The sequence below is a fragment of the Gopherus evgoodei genome, chromosome 3, assembly GCF_007399415.2.
Source record: "Gopherus evgoodei ecotype Sinaloan lineage chromosome 3, rGopEvg1_v1.p, whole genome shotgun sequence".
Classification (NCBI taxonomy): Eukaryota; Metazoa; Chordata; order Testudines; family Testudinidae; genus Gopherus; species Gopherus evgoodei.
This window is the reverse complement of record NC_044324.1, coordinates 212,466,770-212,489,047: the sequence shown is the minus strand read 5'-3', so window position 1 is coordinate 212,489,047 and position 22,278 is coordinate 212,466,770. Positions and strand designations below refer to the sequence as shown.

The 22,278-nt window shown below is 42.5% G+C and overlaps 1 long non-coding RNA gene across 1 annotated transcript; it reads right to left on the bottom strand.

Moving 5' to 3' along the window:
* Positions 1 to 2,203: 2,203 nt before the first annotated feature.
* LOC115647677 lies at positions 2,204 to 17,833 on the bottom strand. Its single transcript, XR_003999383.1, has 4 exons — positions 17,822 to 17,833; positions 12,414 to 12,421; positions 8,717 to 8,723; positions 2,204 to 2,275 (listed from the first exon to the last, which is right to left on the bottom strand). It is a non-coding gene; the product is annotated as an uncharacterized LOC115647677 (long non-coding RNA).
* Positions 17,834 to 22,278: the final 4,445 nt, after the last annotated feature.

The following is a 22,278-nucleotide window of genomic DNA, read 5'->3' as shown; positions in this document are numbered from 1 at the left end:
GTGTCCAGAACTGGGTCCAGTCAGGCATGTAGCATAAGAACGTTTCCCATCAAACAGGAGGATGAAATCTAGAAAGTGCCATAAGCAAGGGCTGCAATAACGAGGGCTGTTACGGAGCTGTCAGTCAGCAGCGTGTACCCTGTGCCATGCAGCACAGGAGTCTGGGAAGAAAACATCATATTAGCATCTCAGCCACCTCCTAATGGGGCTGGGCTGCCCCCACAGCTGCAGGTTTGGCAGCATTTTCTGAACTCTCGCTCCCCATTAATGACAGCAAGGAAGCTCTGACTGGTTTGTTATTTCATTAGGAGCCACTGAGCACAAAGGGAGCTCCAGACAGTCCTCCTGCTGAAAGAGGAGGAGGAGAAACCTGCTGCTGCTCTGTAGTTGGACTGAGCCAGCAGCCTCCATTTTGGAAAACTACACTGGCCCAAAGAGTGGATCCTAAGAAAACAGCTGGTGCTGCTGCTACCTATGCTGTGACTGCAGCATTTGGATTGAGCCTGACAGCTGACAGAGGATTGACTGCAACCTGCTGGGCCTGAAAGAAAAACAAAAGCTGCTACCATCTTAAAATTGAGTTCATGTCTCTTGCCATTACTTTGCCCTGGCTGTACATTCATACCCCTCCAGACAAGGCTTGAGATCACAGGTTTCTGCCAGAAGCCGAGAGTTCCTTAGACAACAGAACAATAATGGTTTTTACTTATTGTACTTCTCAAAGATCTGCATATACCAAACACTTGGTTCTTAGTCTTAGCTTAGAGACTTCTCACAGCACCTTAAAAAGCTTCAGCTGGCTACAACATACAGTTCTGCCTTGTTCTAAAAAGAAGTTCTGTGATGTCCTCCACAACCCACACAATTAATCCAATTCTACTCTCCAGTGTAAATCCGGAATAGCTCCATTGACACCACAAGGGTTACACCAATGCAACAGACCAGAATTTGGCAACAATATCATAGAGCAGGGGTAGGCAACCTATGGCACGTGTGCCAAAGGCAGCACGCGAGCTGATTTTCGATGGCACTCACACTGCCTGGGTCCTGGCCACCGGTCCGGGGGGCTCTGCATTTTAATTTAATTTTAGATGAAGCTTCTTAAACATTCTTAAAACCTTATTTACTTTACATACATCAGTTGTTTAGTTATATATTATAGACTTCTAGAAAGAGACCTTCTAAGAACGTTAAAATGTATTACTGGCACACAAAACCTTAAATTAGAGTGAATAAATGAAGACTCAGCACAGCACTTCTGAAAGGTTGCTGACCCCTGCCATAGAGTCTTTATTTTAATGAGAACTTTAGTAATTTAAGGGCTGCTGCTGTCAGGGAGCTAACTTTAAAAAAAATCTAACCTGCTTATATATTTGTAGCAGTTCAGTGGACGCAATAGCAATCTGCCTAATTTGATAAGATTGTGGGTCCTTTAATACATGGAAGTATCTGTGCATATATGACAATCTGGCACTTGAGCTGTTTCCTTTAGCACTGCAGATTTCACAAGAGACATGAAAGATTTCAGCGGGGCTGGAAAGTCACTTTTGATGAAATCACACATAGCTCCGGGGTTGCAGTCTTTAGAATTTGTGCATACTGATGATATGCGTCTTCAGATACATTTTGGCAATCTCATGCCATTTTCAGAAATCCTTCTGGGAACAAAGCAAACACACGAGAGCATGAGGATGACAGAACTGGCCCAGCTACCGATGGGAATTTCTTGAAGGAAACAAAAGAGCTCCCTTTCATTTGATAGCAAAAGTGTTAGGAAAGCGATGATTCCTTCTCCCAGTGAATGATGTGACATTGTTAAGCCCTTCAGACCAGGTAAAATTCATCGCAAAATTTCTTTGTACTTATCTGCACTGTGATGCTCTCCCAAAACATGGATCTCTGCATTCATTTCACATGCAGAAATTCCATGAATTATCATTGAAAGGTCAAAGTGTGAAATGATCACTGAGTATTCAATAAGTTATATGCTGCTAACTGCAGTTTGCAGCATGCATTAAAATCCAGATTATGAAAACTGCTGTACTTTTTGAATACGCAAACTGGTGAAAAAACAGATGGGTGTAAACTGATTTTTCTTTAAAGTTACTCATGCCTATTTTACCAGATTTAAAATTTTTATTAAGATGATGTTTAAAAAAAGGGTAACAGTACAGAGTTTAAGCATAGAAGTTTCTGGTGATCAAGGGAATAACGTACAGATTATCGAGGGGTGCAAAGTTCGGTTTAAGATCGGATGGCATAAGGAATACATAATCTGCAATACCCCGATTGGAGGTAAAAGGTTGATGGGTCAAAGTACAGACATTGAGATATGAGGGTATGAAGTTCATGTAATGGCTATGTTCGGGTGCAGAATATAACGAGTGGATACGATTATGAGGATGGATCGACCCCTCATTTGGTGAGATTTAATGTTCAGAATGATGTCACTCCAGCTCATGCCTCCTAGTACTGTCGGTGACTGGTGATGTGCTAGATGTAGAAGTCCCTGGACCATCAGATGGTGTCTGAGACCATGAGGAGCCGCATGAGAACATGCTCGTTGCAGGGGTCTCAGGTGCCCAGGGCTCCGAGGATCAGGGCATCCATCTGCACCTAGTAGCCCTTCGCTCTCAGGGTGGCAGCCAAGGGGGCGTACTTCTCCAGCTTACGAGCTCAGGCTTTGCAAAACGCTGGGGTCCTGTTCTCAAAGGAGACCATGACATCAACAAGGATGATCTTTTCTGGGCCTTGTCGGTGATGACAATGTCAGGTCATAGCTGGCTGTTGGTAGCAGGTATGGTGCAGTTCACGGAGCTCTCCCCCAGGATTGGTGCGATGGCTTTCACCAGCTGGTTCTGGATGGCGTTGTGGCGCAGCTGCCAGGCTCTGGAGTGGGGTTTGCAGCTGCACAGGATGTGGGGCAGGGTCTCGCTGGAGTAGCCACACTTCCTGCAATGCTTGTCTCAGTTCCCATGGCGGACGGCTCCACTAAGCAGGCCACAGTTGAGCTGGGCACAGTTGATGAACTGCCAGTCGGCGAAACAGGTGAGGCTGCCCCCTGCGAGGAAGTCTGTTTTATTATGCAGAGCACTATGAGTGCATTAGCTGCTCAAAATTTTGCAGTGCTATAAATAGGAAGAAGCTTATTTGTTCTATGACTTGGCAAATGACTTCTGGGGAGGGTTGGGCCAGGTAACTCCTTTCAATTTGCATTTCAAATGATAAAGTTAAAAGTGGAATACAGCAAGTGAGACAAGATATACATCAGTTGATACAATCATCTGTTAAGAGAGGTAGCCATCACCTATGGATACGGCTCTGTGTCTGTCACGGAGGTCACGAAAGTCACTGACTCTGTGACTTTCTCCAACCTCCTTGACTTCTGCAGCAGCCAGTGTGGCCCCACAGCAAGACACACCGGCCACTGCTCAGGCAGCCCCAGGCAGCTGGCCCCAGGGACTGACCGAGCAACAGCCAGTGCAGCTGGCCCTAGGGATCACCTGAGCAGCAATCCCAGGGGCAGCAGGAGTGGGGGAGGATAGGAGTGAGTTGTGTCTGGGTCATTGTTGCTAGGCAGATTTAGCACTCCACATCCAGAAGTGTCTGGAATTGGGTGCGGTACTTTGGGATTTGCTCAATAGGTTCCCTGGAGCAGGACTCAGACTCAATGAGAGCAAGCAGTCAGGGCAGCTGCTTTACAAAAGCCATGTGCCCTGTATGGGCTCATAGACTCAGACTTTGAGGACAGAAGGGACCATCATGATCATCTAGTCTGATCTCCTGAACACTACAGGCAACAGAACCTCACCCCCTCCTCCAATAGACCCCTAATCTCTGGCTGTGTTACTGAAGTCCTCAAATCATGGCTTAAAGACTTCAAGTTACAGAGAATTCACCACTTGCACTAGTTTAAACCTTCAAGTGACCCCTACCCCATGTTGCAGTGGAAGGCAAAAAAAAAACCCTGGTCTCTGCCAATCTGACCCAGGGGAAAATTCCTTCCCAACCCCAAATCAGTTGTCTCCTGAGCGTGTGTGGCAAGACGTGCCAGGTCTGGCAGAAGCTCAGCCCAGGAGCAGAACACAATACTTAACTGGGTGGTTGGTTAATCAGTTAGCTGACTGGATAACTGATTTCAGCAGAGGAAGAGGAAGAGCCTGCATGGATTCCAGCTGAAGATTCCAACAAGCAAGTGGAGGGAAGATGTTGTTTCTGACTCAGCAGATTGTATAGATTTGGTGAGCACAGACTCTAACTGAGACTTAGGTGAACTCAACCTAAGCTTTTGGAAACTCTGAGTTTCTTCTCACAGTGTTTCTGTGGGGACAGACCTGTTTAGATTTAATTTTTCTTTATTTACATTCATGCATAATATGAAGATAATGTATGTGGATTATAAAATAGCCATGTTATGTTGTAAAAAGTAAATTGTTAGTATTTATTATGTTTCTTTAGCATAAGATTTTATAAAGTTGATATTTAGTTAAGTTCATTCCTTTTGTTCTTTTTGGGACTTGAATGTGGGGGGATTGAGCCTGTGCAATCCTTAGAGACTGAATTCTGGGTCTCCAGCTGCGTTTGGGGGATTTGGGTTTTTTAGGCAGTGGAGAAGGGCAATGAAGAGAACTCTAGCCCACTCAAAGGCTACACTGTGACTCTAGACACCCCCCGGTACTCACACCCTACACACTACTGCAACAAGAGTTTTAAAAAATATGCCTGTGAGGTATCATTAAAAAAAGAAACAACACACTGGCCTATAATATCCCTGTGAAATGTATGTGACAATGCCGAACATGGAATTATGGATGCTCCCCGATATTAGGCTTTAAAGGCTGCGACTAAAACGTGTTTAAACCAGGCATGTCAGGGGTAATTGAGAAACATGTTTTCTCAAGACAAAGGAAAGAGGCCAACACATCAAACCAGATGCAGGCCCAGTTCAATGGGCTATTCATTTGTATCAGAGGCTGCAAGAAGAGAACGCTGGCATTGTAAAATTGCAGCAGAAAGCATCACATTGGAACACATACCAGGGAAAACCTTCATCAAGATGAAGTCGGCACCCTGGATAAGACAAGAGACTGAACCCCAGGAAATCAATCTGACCCTTGAAACAAAGGCAGACATCAAGCTATAAGGACACACAGAAAGAGTTTGGATTATCCTTCACCCAAGGAAACAAAGAAAACCAGTATGTTCGAGACTGTGTGGACCGTGGCTCAGAATTAATCAGTTATTGCTAGGAAAGAAAGATTGGGGAGGAAACAGTCTTGGACATAGACTGTAGCTTGTTAAGTTAGGTCTTAGCGATTAAAAGGCGTATATTGACTTCTGCTTGTAACAATTTCTATCTTTATTCCTTCTACTTGGCATCACTTCACCTATGTCCTTGTGTTGATAAACTTGTTTTGCTATACACCAACTGTGTTGTATTTGAAGGGGAGGGTGTGTTTACCCCAATTCAGTTAATCAGCTGCCATGAGTCTTTAAAAGAGCAGTGTACTTAATATCACCTTTGAATGTAGTGATAAAGGCTGTGCATTGAAGAAAAACATCTCTAATGTGCTCAAGGGCTGGAGGTGACTGACTTTGCTGCCTCGTAAGATTTCGACTGGAAGAGCCTCGAAGAGTTTGCTAGTGAGGAAGACAGACTGGTGTGGCAGGGAGCTGACACAGTCTAACCGAAAGGGAACACCATGACTCACAGTTCTGGGTGTCCCCAGCAGCATGTTACAGGTGCACAGGAATGCTTGCGTTCCTGGGTAACAGCAGTAGACAGACTGCTCTATCAATGGCCACCCATGCTAATGAAGCCAAACACATGAGTGATTTCACAGTCCCCCTGGTAATGTCAATGCGCGCATGGAGATGGAACACACTCAGAAAGCCAGACCCTCAGGTGGTGTGTGAATCGAAGTTGCTCTGTTGGGATCAATGAAATGATGCTGATTTACACCCGCTGACAACCTGGTCCAGGAACTTCCCATTTCAAAGTAAGTACGACTAAAATCCACCCCACCCCCCCCCACCTCCCAGCATTTAGTTTATGTTAGAGAAGAACAATAAACCATAGAAGTGAGGCCCTGAAGAGGAAATCCTCAGTCACAATAAAAAATGTTGTGCTTCATCATCTGCCTCCCCTAAAATATTTCAACAAAGCGACACAGACAGAGGGATTTTCCTCACAATGACAACTATAATTACCTTCACCAAAGAAATAGAAGTTGAACAGGAAGACTTGCATACCTTGTGTGGAAAATATCTTTCATCTGTGCCAACAGCACTGGAGACATTTTTCAAGAATATCTCATCCATGCAAAAATATGGCCATCGTAACACTGCCAGGATCAGTGAGGCCTCAGATAATCCGCTGCACAACTGACAGTCTGGAAGCTCAGGAAACATGGTGTAGGCTTCATTTCTTCTAAGATTTCTATTATGATTAAACCCCTTTGAATCACTTGTAACAATTGATTCCTTACCCCTCCCCTCCTAATACTTTGAATTTTTATACTACCTTTATCTAAGACTCTAAACAACATTACATTTATTTGTACCATAGTAGCCTCAGTTGAGATCAGGCCCCCATTGTGATAGATGCTGTCACACTGGGAAAGAGTCATTGTCCTGAAGGGCTTTCAGTCGAAGGCCCCAAACCTACAAACATTTACAAACATGCTTATGATTAACTTTACTCACATAGATCAGGACCTAAATTAAGTTTCACAATTATAAATCTGCTTGGTACACCAGTATCCTTTTACATGTCTGTAAGCTAACCCACAGAGCCATTAAAAGAACTTGCCAAGATGGGCAGCAAGAGTGGCAGAGATTAAAGAGATGAACTCTGGAGTCCTGGCTAGCTGACCCCCACTCTCACCAACCACCACCATTTCTGTTACACCTGTTTCGGACCTTTAAAAAACTCAGAGGAACAAACAGTGGGGAATATTTTCTAACCTCTGTTAAAGGGAAAGAAGCAACAAAAATAAAATACTGAAGTGCCACATTAACTAAGGATATGCCCAGAATTTATCCAATTAGGAAATTACAAATTCTTCCCATCTTGCCTGACAACCACAAACTTTCAGAGTGGAGAATACACGGAGACTTACTTGTTGGAGTCATTTCCACCCTTTCAGAAGCTTTTCCTGTCCCTTCTTGGCCACGCACAAATTCCCATGTCTGGCAATTTTCTCAAGATGCCCATCCATTTCTTACAAGAACACTGCGTCATTTAAATGATGTGCCCTGTCAGGTCACTCTTTCATCTGAATTGCTCAAGATCCAAAGATACACAGGGCATAACCAGAGGAAAAATAGAGCCCTCAGTGTAAAAGTTGGAGGTAAAGCCTTTGGAAAACGATCCAGCAGCTGCAGAACACTGGGGCATTTGTTTGTCTAGACTGAGCACATCAGTTCCACTGTTCCTAAAACTCCCAAGTGCTGTGTTCACTTCACCACATTCCCCCCGTGAAGCAGAACAGGGCATTCAGCATGGCCCAAGAAGTGAAGACTGAGCCATGCCAGTCTCTTAACGTGAAAACACTCAGCTCCCTCTCAGCCATTAAAATGAATGAAGAGCAAGAGTGTTTGGACAAACATCAGCCAAAAGAAACCTTGGAGGCAGCTAGAAGGCTACTGCTTCATACAACATAGAGCATGTTTCCAAATACAAATATTACACTTGGCAAAGGCTGCCCTTTGCTTCGTGAGTTATGGTGCTTTTTTTTTTTTTTTTTTTTGGTTATTTTTGAGTTTGTGTAAGAGGTATAAATAGCTAGGCTGGTATTAAATGACCTTTTCATATTTTGCAAAGTATCAAATGGGCCCCAATCCCTGGAACAAATGCACACAATGCTCTTTTGTGCCTGAGTTTTTGGTGCTCGGTTTCTAACAGTTACAAAAAACTACCACATAACTGAAAAATCATGTCCAAGGGCCAAATGTAAAAAAAGAACTTTCCTCTATGAACTCCCTTCCAGAGAGCTGTCTGTAGAAAAACACATCTGGTTCAGTCTTATTTACATGTGTACATACATGCCTGTTAACCTTGCAAAGGAACAGTTAGTTACTGTTCTTAATGCACTATGGCCCAGTCTACACTATAGACTTCTGCTGGCATAGCTGTGTCCCTCAGGGGAATGAGGAGTGTAATGATCTTGGGGTTCATTACATAACAAACCAGTGAACGAGAAAAGAATACAACTTGAATAAAACAAACTAGAGAACATCTCTGGTGAACTGCTGTGTTCCCAACCCAGCCATCAGAGCACATCTCCAAATTCCTATGTTCCTAAAACGTCCTTGCAGCCCGCGCTGCTTCCCGCAGTTTCCATTGGCCGGAAATGGTGAACCACAGCCATTGGGAGCTGTGGGCGGCCATGCCTGCGGATGGTCAACGTAAGATTACTCTGACGGGCCATAGGTTGCCCACCACTGCCCTAGTCTGTCTGGACTATATAAGACCTTGGACGCAGCTGATTTTTAGTGGCACCCCTTTGGACCCAAGTATTAGAGGTGTGACACTCTGGGTTAAGATATGAAAGATCACAGGCCCTTCTGTCAAAATAATATTTCCACTTCTGATTTTCTTTCATCTTCTGTATGATTTAATCGTTACGAGATTTCAGCAAGGAGATCTGATCCTTCTTCCCATTAGCAGCTGAGCTGGAGAAAAACCATTTTCCAGGAATGTACTTCAGTAAACCTGTAATCTTTTATGCAAATCAACCCTGATGTCAAAAGTCTTTTTCATAAGGTTCTTTACTGTCCGTACAGATCTTTCCACAAATCCATTTGATTGAGGGTAGTTTGGACTTGATGTTTTCTGATGAAAATCCCAATCTATGGCAAATTGCCTAAAATCTTCACTGGAAAATTGTGGCTCGTTATTGCTAGACACTTCATCTGGAATTCCACGTCTGGAGAAGATTCCCCTCATGCTGGCAATCACTGACATACTGTTAGTACTGTGCAATGTGCACATTTCTGGATACAGAGAATAATAATCTGTAACTATTAAATAATCCTTTGATTGCCAGGAAAGTGAATAGCTACCTTCTCATAAGGCCTTTGTGGAACTGGTTACCACATTAGTGATATCATGACTGATCTGCAGTCAATACAGCACCTCTTGTGCTTGTTTGCACTTCTCAATTCCTAAATGACCCTCGTGGATCTTCCGTAGCATTTCTTTACAGAGGCTCATTGGAATTACAACCTTACTGCCCTGGAAAATCACCCCATCTATCACAGTAGTTTCATGCCTGCAGTTCCAACAGACTTTTATACTTAGACAGCAACTGCTTATTTCTTCAGGCCACCTTTTAATGATCACTTCTTTAAGGATTCCCAATGATTCATCTTTCTCTATTTCCTCTCTTATTTGTTGTAGTTTCCTGTTACAATTTAACACTCAGCAACTGATCTCCCCAGTAGCCAAGCAGGCTTCCACAGCAGGCTGAGGGGCAAAGAAAAAAGACAGAGCAGACCATGAATTCTTTGCAATGTTGAGCAACTAACTATGTTGAATGGCTGAAGGAGAGGAGGGAATGACATCAGATCAAATTCTAAAAATCCATGGCGGTTGCAAACATTCAGCACTTTGGAGCACTGGGCCCTTTCACCGCAAATTCCCTCCACCCACCCACCTCCGGCCCATGCTATACTGCTGCAGTTGAGATAATCAGGGATGTTCAAGATGGATCAGCAGAGCATTCTCCCTTTTCCTTGGAATGTTCTCTGTCCTCAGGTCTGAAATAGCCTTCTGCAAAACTCATCTACTGGAGCAGGCATTGGTGTACGGCTGAGACAGTCAGAGGTTGGATTTCTGCCCAGATGAAATTGTGGTGGGGGTTGAGTCTATGTGGAGTTGAGCAAATAATTGTGTTTTCGGTTCGGTAGCCAAACCTCAAAATCAAGCAATCAAATCAATCAATCATTTCAGGTCAACCTGGAAAATTCAGTTTTTCAATTTATTTCCAGGTGGTTTGTGTTACTTTTTAAATAAGTCAATTTTTATTTCTTTTCTTCTTTTGGCCAAAACTATTTGCCAAATTCAACCTAAATTTGCATACCATTTTGGTTGCTCCAAAACTGCATTCTTCAGCAAATAAAGTACTCACTCCCCAAAAATTCACCCAACTCTAGGCTTCAGCTGTTTTGGGCTGATGACCAGTCGTGATGAGCTGGGAGAAGGAGAAGAGATGCTGCTTTAGTTACTTTGTGCCTGTTGTTCCCTATTAAACTGTGTTTACAGATGTGTCAGAGACTTTTAGTGGTATTAAGGTTGAGCTCTAAATAAATACAGGAGCCTTCCCTCCTTACTGCATATGAATTGCCGCATTGTTATTCAGTGCCCACAACTCATGTGAGGGGAGAGGCTGCAAAGCTATAAATCTTTACAGAACCTTGCTCATTATTTTGGGGGTATCTTCTCGCATCAAGACACCAGTTAGGGAGGAATAGTGACAGTCACTGATACAGATCCTGACAGAAGGATATGAGAAAGGTTTAACCAACCTCCCCCAACAGGAATGGTGGTTAATTTTAGCTCCTTACACCGCTGTATGGGTGGTGGTGTGCATTTCAGGAAGTGCCTGGCCACAATGCTATAGAGCTGTTATTACTGGTCAATCCTAATTAAAAGGCTTCCTTGCGTCTTGCAATCAAGGGTTCTTGACCTCACTTTCAGATCACATATTTGGCTGTGAGAAGCTGCCTGTTTTCCTGCCAGCACGATGCGTCCCAGAAAATTTGTTTAGCGGGGGTTAAACAAGATGCTTTTATTTTGCTTCATGCTCATTTTATATTAAAATAGCTATTCCCAAATGAAGGTGCGAGACAAAGAAAATATGCCACAGATTAGGAAAAAGCCACATTCTATGTGAAAAACCTACAGCCACTGGCCATTTGGAAATGCTTATATTTTTACCACCACTCAATTAGTACTGGGTGGTGAGCTTCAGGCTGTCATTAGAGGTTGCCAAATGATCCAAAGTCTCTTCTGTAAGTAAGAAAATGGGAGTATTAAAGTGCAGAATAAACAAGCAGAGCGACTGGGGTGTCTGTTGGACTCTAGTGTGGTCTTGGTCAATGGACTGAGAGTCAAAAGAAGATTTGTGCTATTTTCTGTTCTGCCATTCTACCAGACCTAGGGGTGATCTCAGTGTCAGCACCTCCGGCCCATAGCTCATTTCAACCACAGGCCCCTTTGAGTAAGAACTTTGCTGGGGGAGGTAATGGGTGTTTAACCTGTGGTCAAGCCAGTGGATGATTTCATGCACATCTTATTGAATAACAAAGTCTGGTGCAGCAATATGAAAGTTGCACACAAAGGGAGTTCAGCCACTGGCTGGGCACTCCATTGCTAAATAGTGAGACCCTGCCAACTGGCAGGCACAACTGAGTCCAAAGGTATACAAGCCACGAGGCACACTGACCTTCCTTGTTTTGTTTTCTGTTCCCTATTACTATGGTGTTACAGGAGCTCTACAGAGGGCCATTTCTATCCTGACCAGGGGAACGGGAACAAAGCTGCTGCAGTGACTTGTAAGCACTGCTGCAGAGAGGTAATAGACTGGGGGGGACCACTGAGAACAGCTGACACATTTTGGGAGGGGAGAGGTGAATGGTGTCAGGGTGAATGGTGCTGGGGGAGGGGGCAGCTGAAGAGGTGACAGTGGGTACATGGTTATTGGGAGTAAGTATGTGTGATTAAGTTGGTAGGGGGTGGTGCATAGTGGGCTTATCTTGTGTGTGTGAGAAACATGTGTAACATGAAACAGAGGGAGAGCAGTGATATGAGTCCATGGGTGCATACTCATGAGAGAGTTGTGTGTGTGTGTGTGCGTGTGTGTGTGTGTGTGTGCGCGTGCATGCGCACGCGCGCGCCCAGGTCTGAGCATGCAAGAGCACTGTTTGGGCTGGATTAAGCCTCATTGAAATGGGGTGTAACCACCCTTCTTCAGTTAAGATGGTTGTAGGAAGCCAGTAAGAGGCTTTATGGAACCAAGAGCCCAAACAGCAGGGGTCTCCAGGCAAACACGGGCACTTGTCACCACCCAAAAAAAAGGCACATGTGAGGCTGCTTGGGAATTTAAACTATGTAAACAGAGGGGCATCACTCGATATTGTTTTGAGCAGAGGGATGTGCAGGAGAGAGAAGCTGAGAAAACCACCACAGAAATAGTCAGAGAAGACAGCAAGAAAGCATCAGCCACAGACAAAGCAAGCTCTAAGAGCATGGCCCTGAGAAAAGCCGAGAGAGAGAGGGTTTTGGGGCCAAGTGGTGTCTGAAAGGGGCTTGGAACGGTGAGCAAAGAAATGGCCTCGTTTGATTCCTGCTGTGTTCAGGGAAACACGACTTTATGGACATTCTTTGTAAATCAATGAAAGGGCATCACAGAAATGCCTAACTCCACCACCAATTTCTCCTCCTATCTGGAACCACAGGCAAGACCTCAATTTTTTGGCGAGCCACTCAGGTCAAAAGGAGTAATAAGGGGTCCTGAAAATAAAGATGGCGATTATGGTAAAGAGCAAATGTATGTCCAGGGCCAGTGTGTGGGAACAGGTGGGTGATTGAACATTTATTTGTCCAGAGGTGCGTAAGTTTGTCTGGTGAGCAATGAGTGAGAAAAGGCACATGTCTCTATTACAGCCATCATTGTGGTCAACAGACTGGGTACTGAACCGGGGATCTACAGAGCTAAAAGTTACAGCTTGAGCTAACGAGGCAGGGCTCTGTGAGATCTTACATCCGCTGAGGATTGCCACAAGGGGAGACCTCAAACACACATTCACCAGTGGGTTACATATACACAGAATGTAAGCGTATGTGACTGGTTATATGGGCAGAAGTGGGGAAGCTGTGTAACTATAGTAAAGTTGGGCTAGCAGATTGTTGTGTGGGCTGGTAAGTTCTCCTATCAGTTTTACATGTCTAGTTTTATAATTTCTCTCTCTCACACTCACACCCTTTACTGATACAAACTAGCACTTCAAATAGCTGCTTCTCAATAAGGTCCTCTCAGGTCAAATGAATACCAACCACCCTTACCACACCTGTTCTGTTAGCAATCTCTCCCGTTGATCTCAGACTTAATCCAACTACTTAGGAGATTTCTTTCATTTAAAAAGTACTACCAGTATTCCTTCCAGCATGAAAACCTTGCTCATACACTGAGAAAACTTGTAAAACTGTGTGTAACAGTGTCCTGACTCACCACCCCTAAACCTCAGCCTTGTTAGTACATGGGAAGTAGGGCAGTCCAGCCAGGAGTAAGTGCCTTGCTCGCCTCTGGGCCTAACCTCCATCCCCAACAGTCCTAGTTTACTTACTTTCAGGGCAGGCCTCAAGGCCCATTTCTTTTCCCCCGGCTGGGAGGACTCTGGTAGGAGACAGGAAGACTTAAAATATGTTTTTGGCTATTGCGTTATATGTTACTTATTGGTCAAAGTGGGGTTATTGGAGCAATGTTTTTTTTAACTTGTCAAAGGATAACCACTCTTACTGAATGAGTGCATAAATGAAACATCCAATTCCTTTTCTGACACATCACAAATGATGTCTAAGTGCCCTAGAGAATTTCTGACACTGACTCCCACGTGGCATGGAAAAACAAGGGAGATGGACCGGAATTCTTTCAGGCATAACTTAAAAGGAGTAATAAAGTAACAAATTGTCATTCCTCAGTTTAAAACCTACTGCTGTTCACTGTTCTAAAATGAATAGTGCCTCACAAGACAGCTAGTCTTGAGGTTTATTCCCCAAATACTGACACTCTTCCATGTAAAATAAATAGTTGAAAGAGCCCCTAGGCTCCTTCCAGTATAAAGTGGATCCACAGATGAGAGCTGGGTACAGGACTGTTGCCTTTCAGAGGTGAGATGTTTACTTTCCATGGGGAGGAAGTTTCCCCACCCTCTGTATACAGACATCCATCTGCCAAGAAACTGTACAAGAACAGCCCCAGAGGCCACTGTGTGCCGCCTCTATCACTCATGTCCCTGGCAACTGTTGCAAATTATGTGTAACCTGAGGATGATTCGAAGGTTTTTGCCTGGCATGACTCTGAAATGGTTTATTGCCTAGTTCTGCTGAACAAGCCAGCAAGGCAAGAAGTTTATTATACAGCCATGAATCCAGTTTGGCAGGACACTGAACTGTACCTTTGCTGACTTACCTCACTGCATAACTCACTCATGACTCTAGCCCCGGTGTGGGTCCTGTTGAAAACACAGGGATCATAGTCAAGAAGGTCTGATGTGCCCCATTCCTTGCTTTGGCCTTCCCTTTTTACTCCATTAAGATGTAGAACACTATCTTCTCAGATATTGACAAATGAAAGGAATTTCTATGAGAAGATAGAGGGTGCAAGAGAAATGGACAGCCCGGGATTTAGCTGCTGAGGACGTAATGATTTATAGCAACATTTGAGACAGGTCATTAAATGCAACCTCCTTGTTGGATACCCTGCTGTGCAAGATATTTTCTTGTAAATGGTTTGCCAGCCAGCTTTTCATAACCAAAGTAGACTCACCGATTTAATGCCCAGGCCCTTGTCTTCAACATTTTAAAAAATAATACGTCTTAAAGCTGGTTACTAATTAGTTTGGGGTGGGCTCTCTAAATCATTCAAATCTTTCCATCGATCTTCAAGTTGCCCTCCTTCACTAACCCTTCCTCATCACCAGTCAATAGGCAGTGTAGGACAGCAGTGTGAACCTAATTTCTTCAAAAACAATTGCTCCCTTTCTGAGTGGTTATTTTGTTTGGGGGAAAGGGAAGGATGTTCACTCAAGATTCTGCCAAGTAGGAAAGAGAACACACACAGTTTGCCCAGTACTAGTTTTGTCTAGCCTAACAATGAAAGCCCATTTCTGAATGGAATCTAGGTTTTTTGACAGATTTTTTTCCTCAGGCTTTTCATAGTCCTACAAGGAAACCTGTGTCAGTTTGCATGTGCCACTCAACCTACCTGCATTTTGCAACTTTGCAGATCCATTTCTAGTTCCTGACCCTTTGGCTTCTCTCCTGTTTCTTGTTTTTTTTTATGAGTCAGATGATAACTCTGGCCAGTCTATGGCAGTCAAAGATGACATGTTGGTAGCTTGCCCATAGTATCTGTTCATACTGACTAGACCTTTCAAAGTACTTCAGTCCTTTGATTTCTTCATCTGTTTTCAAAGGACCTCCTTAATGCATCTGGGCATTCCTGATTGTAGTCCAGTTACTCAAAGAAATATTTCATAATCTGTATTTCATTGAGGAACTCATGTATTTTCCTTCCAGGGTCTCTAGTTACTTTGTATGACTGTGACCAGATGTGGAAACTGTTACTTTACTCTGTTTTATACACATTTTCTTGACTATCAATGGAATTTCCAGAACTAGAAACCAGTTTAACATCTGCACCTCTGTGTGAGCTCAGAATGACTCCATTCAAGTCAAGGCAAATGGTTGTCCCACCAAGTTCATCTGGACAACTGCCTAGAGTTCCAAGTGGCTAGAGTAGTTCTCTGTCCTCTTAATCTCTTTGGACTTGGTTGCCATGCATGTTAAGAGCAACGAGAACTCCAGGGCATACTGGCCCTTCCAGGCTGGAACAAGTTAAAAGTCCTGAATGAAGCAAGGGAAATTCTCTTGCTCCTGGAGCAGGAAGTTTTATTGATTGTTACTTACATTGTTTACAGTAGTACCTGCTGGGTGCTTACCAAGCCTTCATTAAGGACAGTCTTTTCTCCAAAAAGCTCACAAAACAAGGCATCTAATGATTAAAACCAATTACATTTGAGCAAAAGAATAGACTATTGGTCAGCTGCATCCCATTTTGTCTCACAACCACCTATATTCTGGAGTTCCTTCTAGATGGGATCTGATTGGGTCAGACTCCTAGCTTCTTGAAGGTCCAAGTCTCAATGTTAGGAGCCTTGTCATCTATTTCTTCCACTTCTAGTGCTTTTTTGCAGCCCTGAGATGATGTGAGGAGGCTAATAGAACAATCTGATGTTTCAGGTAACCTCTGAACCTTCTGTTTTGAAAATATGGAGGAATCTTTACCAACAGGAAAAAACATTTTGCCACAAGTACATTGGCCAGGAGAATTAGTAAGTTTGAGGGCCTTCTCACAGTGAGGTGAAACCTCTGGGCATTTGTTGTGCTTGGGACATCCAAACTCAGTTTATACAAAACCAAACCCCGAATAAAATCTGACCTGTTTTTAGTGTTAAATAGGGAACATAAGCAGAACAGCAAAGCAACCTTCTCCACTGTTTCAAGAGGGTAAATTCAGGAGTCTTTCAGGCCTACAAATTGTACATAAAAGATCTTCCATTCCTGTGAGCACTCACTTGCCTTCTTCTTGAGCAGTATAGTATAGTCATGCAAGTAACTTTGTCATATGGCCATGTAGTGTTCAGTGCATTCTTGTATCACTTTAAAACAGATGTGTTTTCTTTGTTTGATATGACTTTTGGACATAAGATTGTCTGTAGTCTTTCCCTTGGCTGTCTTTCAGTAAAACCCTTTATGAAGGAAAGAGAGAAAAGTCAAAAAACAAAACAAAACACCCCAGCCAAAAAAAGACAACCCCCCCTCAGATAAGAACTGGCTTGTCCTCTTCATAGACTCATAGACTCTAGGACTTGAAGGGACCTTGAGAGGTCATCGAGTCCAGTCCCCTGCCCTCATGGCAGGACCAAATACTGTCTAGACCATCCCTAATAGACATTTATCTAACCTACTCTTAAATATCTCCAGAGATGGAGATTCCACAACTTCCCTAGGTAATCTATTCCAGTGTTTAACTACCCTGACAGTTAGGAACTTTTTCCTAATGTCCAACCTAAATCTCCCTTGCTGCAGTTTAAGCCCATTGCTTCTTGTTCTATCATTGGAGGCTAAGGTGAACAAGTTTTCTCCCTCCTCCTGATGACACCCTTTTAGATACCTGAAAACTGCTATCATGTCCCCTCTCAGTCTTCTCTTTTCCAAACTAAACAAACCCAATTCCTTCAGCCTTCCTTCATAGGTCATGTTCTCAAGACCTTTAATCATTCTTGTTGCTCTTCTCTGGACCCTCTCCAATTTCTCCACATCTTTCTTGAAATGCGGTGCCCAGAACTGGACACAATACTCCACTTGAGGCCTAACCAGCGCAGAGTAGAGAGGAAGAATGACTTCTCGTGTCTTGTTTACAGCACACCTGTTAATGCATCCCAGAATCATGTTTGCTTTTTTTGCAACAGTATCACACTGTTGACTCATATTAAGCTTGTGGTCCACTATGACCCCTAGATCTTTCTGCCATACTCCTTCCTAGACAGTCTCTTCCCATTCTGTATGTGTGAAACTGATTGTTCCTTCCTAAGTGGAGCACTTTGCACTTATCTTTATTGAACTTCATCCTGTTTACCTCAGACCATTTCTACAATTTGTCCAGATCATTTTGAATTTTGACCCTGTCCTCCAAAGCAGTTGCAATCCCTCCCAGTTTGGTATCGTCCGCAAACTTAATAAGCGTACTTTCTATGCCAACATCTAAATCGTTGATGAAGATATTGAACAGAGCCGGTCCCAAAACAGACCCCTGCGGAACCCCACTTGTTATACCTTTCCAGCAGGATTGGGAGCCATTAATAACTACTCTCTGAGTACGGTTATCCAGACAGTTATGCACCCACCTTATAGTAGCCCCATCTAAATTGTACTTTCCTAGTTTATCTATAAGAATATCACGCGATCATTGATCAGTTCAAGAGGTACACCCAAGTAGACTTGACTCTTGTAACATTATAAGATATAACACACACAACTATTTTTCTAGCGTTTCAAGTTTCAAGTTACATGTCAAGTTATATTTACGTTTCCTCCAGTTGGTGGAGATTTGTTTTATTACTGGTTACTTTCCAGTTGTAATGGATCATAGAACTCCAGGTGCCCACGAGGGGGGAGGGAGGGAGATAAAATGTCCTTATCTACCCATAATTTTGCCTTCTCTGAAGTAGGCACCTAGTGCTTCATGAGATCCCATGAATCACCTAATATGCATTAAATTCTTGGTAGAGGATAAATATTTCAGTCCTTTCTTTTACCCTTGTAGAGTATGCCTTTGGAGAAAGACCTTCATATTCTCTCATGTTGGAATCTGGGTTTGCTGTAAGTCTTCATTTACATTTTTGTATAATAAATGAATAAGTAGATGAAAAATAAAATATTCTGTCCGGAGATGACTAATCTTTCATAGTATTTATTTGCTGATCAAGCCCTTACACACTTATTGGAAATACTAGCAGAAGCCATTGGCTGCTGAACTACTCTCCCATTCCTGTGGATAATGCTCTTTTTTTTTTTTTTTTATGTTCATTAATTTTCTTGGATGAGTGGTGCCAAATCCTGTCCAGTCTATGCTGGTTCATGAAAGGGAGTTGGTGGCTCTCTAGTTTTCTTCTGTTCTCTCGTATCAAAAGTTTGGCCCATTATATTTACAGCTTTAAAACCCTGCATATGATCAGATCCTAAAACGAGAATGAGGCCAACTCTCTGCTTGCTCCCTGCCTCTTAAACGTCATCCCTCTCATCTCAAACAGCTGCTTGATCTTCAGAAATATTCTCAGACATCAAAGCAAAGAGTTTATATGATGAAAATAAATAGTTCTCTTTTGAACTATGGCAAAAATGCCCTTTCTTTATAAGCAAAGGTGGAAATAGTAATTTGCTGATTAAATAAGCAATTCTCAGAACAGCACTACCTGCTGGCCTTACAGAAGTTGGGGTGGGGCAGGTTGGTTGGTTGGTTTTTAAAAGGAATCTCCTTGCTTGGAAGATTAGGAGGAATAAAGCAGTTGTAATTCGTCACAGAGCACCCGGTGCCCAAGAAGGAGAAATCTTTTATAAAATAAGTTCTCTGGACTGGATTGAACCTTCCCTGGGAAAAGTCCAGCCTCACAATTTAACACACATGGACCTAGCTTTGTATAGAAATCTCTTAAACAGTTATTTGGCTCAGATAAGTTTGAAGTCAACATTCTCCCTGAATTTTACCCCCTGAATTTTACAGCACAGTAAAATCTTATTTTCAACGCTTACAGAACTCTCCATCCAAGGATCTCAAAGTGCTTTACAATCATTCCCCACAAAAACCCTGCACTTGCTTGAAGACTTCATATCCTCTCAAGAAGGCTAGCCTCAGAGCTCGAGGAACCATTCCTTGATCAGTTCAAGAGCTACACCCAAGTAGACTTGACTCTTGTAACATTATAAGATACAACACACACAATTATTTTTCTAGCGTTTCAAGTTTCTGCTATGGTTCCCAGTAAAACCAGTTAATCGTGCATTTTTTATATATCTGCAACAATTAATTGAAACTGGACAACATGAGCAGCATACATTAAAAATAATTCTAGTCAGTACAGTGAGTAGGCCCCTTATTTGCAAGCTTTATCCAGCATCACTTTACTCTTGAGTTCAGACTCCAACCACATTCAAGCTCCAGTTGTGACTGCATGCCAACCATAGGGTTTCCACCTGATCATCCGTTTTGTGAGGTAGCTCTCCCAAGAAATATGTAATGGGGCTCAGTACACATTGACAGCTGTCCAGTTGTATAGGCTCAGGATCATCCCTGATGTTCCCATGTTTTGTACCTCAGAAATGGCAGCCCTAGTCAACTGACAGATAGTATTTAGTTCCAGTCCTTAAGGGTCCAGAGATATCAGACTTCAAAGTCAAAGTCTATTTTAGGTCATTTGGAGAAGTTTTAAATTATATCTATTTTAAATGTGCCCTCTCCTCTGAGCCCTGTATGTCAGGATTCACACTAAGACATCTGTCTCTGCAAGTGGAAGGATGCAAGAAATGGTTATGTATGTGGTAGGTACAGAATACATGATGGTCAGTGGTGGTATCATGGTTTTATTAGCACTCACTTAGGATGCTGGTGGTGTTGCCACTAGTGATTAATATAACAATTCAAAATCACACAGCCATAAAATGTTTGTATTACACAACACCATGTATCCCGTATATATTTTCAAAATGGAAGACAAAAAGAGGATTGCTTTTTGAACAAGTGCTCTATATGTTACCACCTTTGTAAAAATCTGCTCAAAATGTTTGGCTCGTGTAGAGTGTTCAGAACAAATCTAGGTCTGGCTTCATTAAATCATTTGCCTTGAAGATACTAAATTCTATTTTTAGGGCTTTCCCCAAAAAACCGTTTCTGAACATAAATCAACCAAGACTGATGCCCAGCAGAGAATAGTTTGCAATCTCCCACTCTCAAACAGTTGTATTAAAGTAGAAATCATTCAGCCATAATTTCACAGGGTCAACCAGATCATCTGCATAGACCATTCTCTTTCTGGTACATTCCAAAATACCCATTGCTCAATAAAATATTATTTATCATTATGAGTTGCAAAAATTGATTGATATTGTTTATATTAAGGAGCTAAGATTATTCGTCCCTTTTGAAAGAATTGCCTCAAGGGTAAATTCCTGGATCCACTGAAGTCAATGGAAAAGCTCCCAGTGATTTCAGTGGAGCCAGGATTTCACCTCAAACATTCACCCTGATGTGATCTTTCCGAAAGACTGCATGTTAGCAAATCTAAGAGGCTTTTTCTTTAAAAAAATCAGTTTTTATAGTCTTAAAAAAACATTTATAAAAAACAAATATTTATCAACATGAATAACAAGGCAGCTTATACTCAATATTAGGGACATTACAAAAATTCCCTCACTATATATATAGTATCTTTGGATGGCAAATATAGTTGAAGGGCTTGAAATAACAGTACATAGCTATTCTGAAATAATGGTATTCTTTTAACTACCTTAGTCACTGCATACATATGTATTGTTCCTTTCATTTACAGCATCTCCTGATATTTTCCCATATGCTCATTCCAGTCTTTTACCATCTTGCACCCCTGGGCCATATTTAAGAATAGCAACCTCTGAATTTTTTAAGCGATACTTCATAAGGATTGATGAGCTCTTAAAAAGCTGTCTGTTAGTAGCTGATTCAGAAAGATTGCTATCCCTGTGCAGTGTGCTTTACTGGAAACATTAATATGACATAAAACTAAGCCTGAAAATAATGTAACCAAGTAAAACTAAGGCCCTGACTCAGCTAGGGATGGGATTTTCAGATAAGCTTAAATGACTAGGGAACACACGCTTCATTGAAAGCCAATGAGATGCACGCTCCTGTCACTTAGATGCTTTTGAAAATCCCACACTAAGAAAAAAAAATTAAATTAAAATTGTGTTAATTTAAAAGTGTTAGCCAACAGATATTTGGCATGTTTTTAAACACCACTTTGCACTTAATGTAGATGGGTTTAACACCTTCAATGCACATTAACTGGTCTTGGTCAAGTCTACAGGGGACTCTCCCTTATTCACCCATGAAAACTCATGCTCCAATACGTCTGTTAGTCTCTAAGGTGCCACAGGACTCTTTGTTGCTTTTTATAGATACAGACTAACACGGCTACCCCTCTGATACTCTACAGGGGGGAAATTTTCCTAATACAGACATGGCATAAGAAATTAAAAATAGCAAATGTAACACCCCAGTAACCATTAAGAACTAGCTGACAAGTGCTCCTAATATGGGAGTTCTCTGGTAATGGAATTAATCACATGGATTGCAGACACCGCAAGTGAATGGGCTCCCTCTGGGTTTTCCATAAAAGCATACAAAACTTTATTAATAACAGCACCATCTGTCAGGGTTTTGACCCTTAGTAAGCTAAAAGTATGGTGAATTCAATGGCTACTAATTCTGAGGCAGCGGCATGGAACTTGATTTTGCTGTCACCTGTATGTCCACAGGCTTTTACAGTCAGACCCATCCTGTGTTTGGCATAAAGACCTTGCTCACAAATAAGAAATTTCTCCTTCTGCCCTCACTGGGCAGTACATGATCCAATACTTGAGAAAACATCCTTTTAAATAAAAACCCTGGCCCAGTAAACTAGAGGATGCTTTTCTTGTTCCTGTTTCTGCAGAGACACCATCGAGGATGAAGGAATCAGGTCGTGGTCTCAGCTATTCTGTGCCATTTACAGTAAATAAGGTAATGTAATATAAACCAATGCTTAACCAAGCTTCTCTGATGTTCTTGCCTCAATTATGTTCTAAGCAGGGACGGTGCAACCATTTAGGTGACCTAGGCGGTCGCCTAGGGCCCTGGGATTTGGGGGGCGCCATTTTCTTCGGCAGTGACCACGGCGGCTGGATCTTCAGCTGCCCCA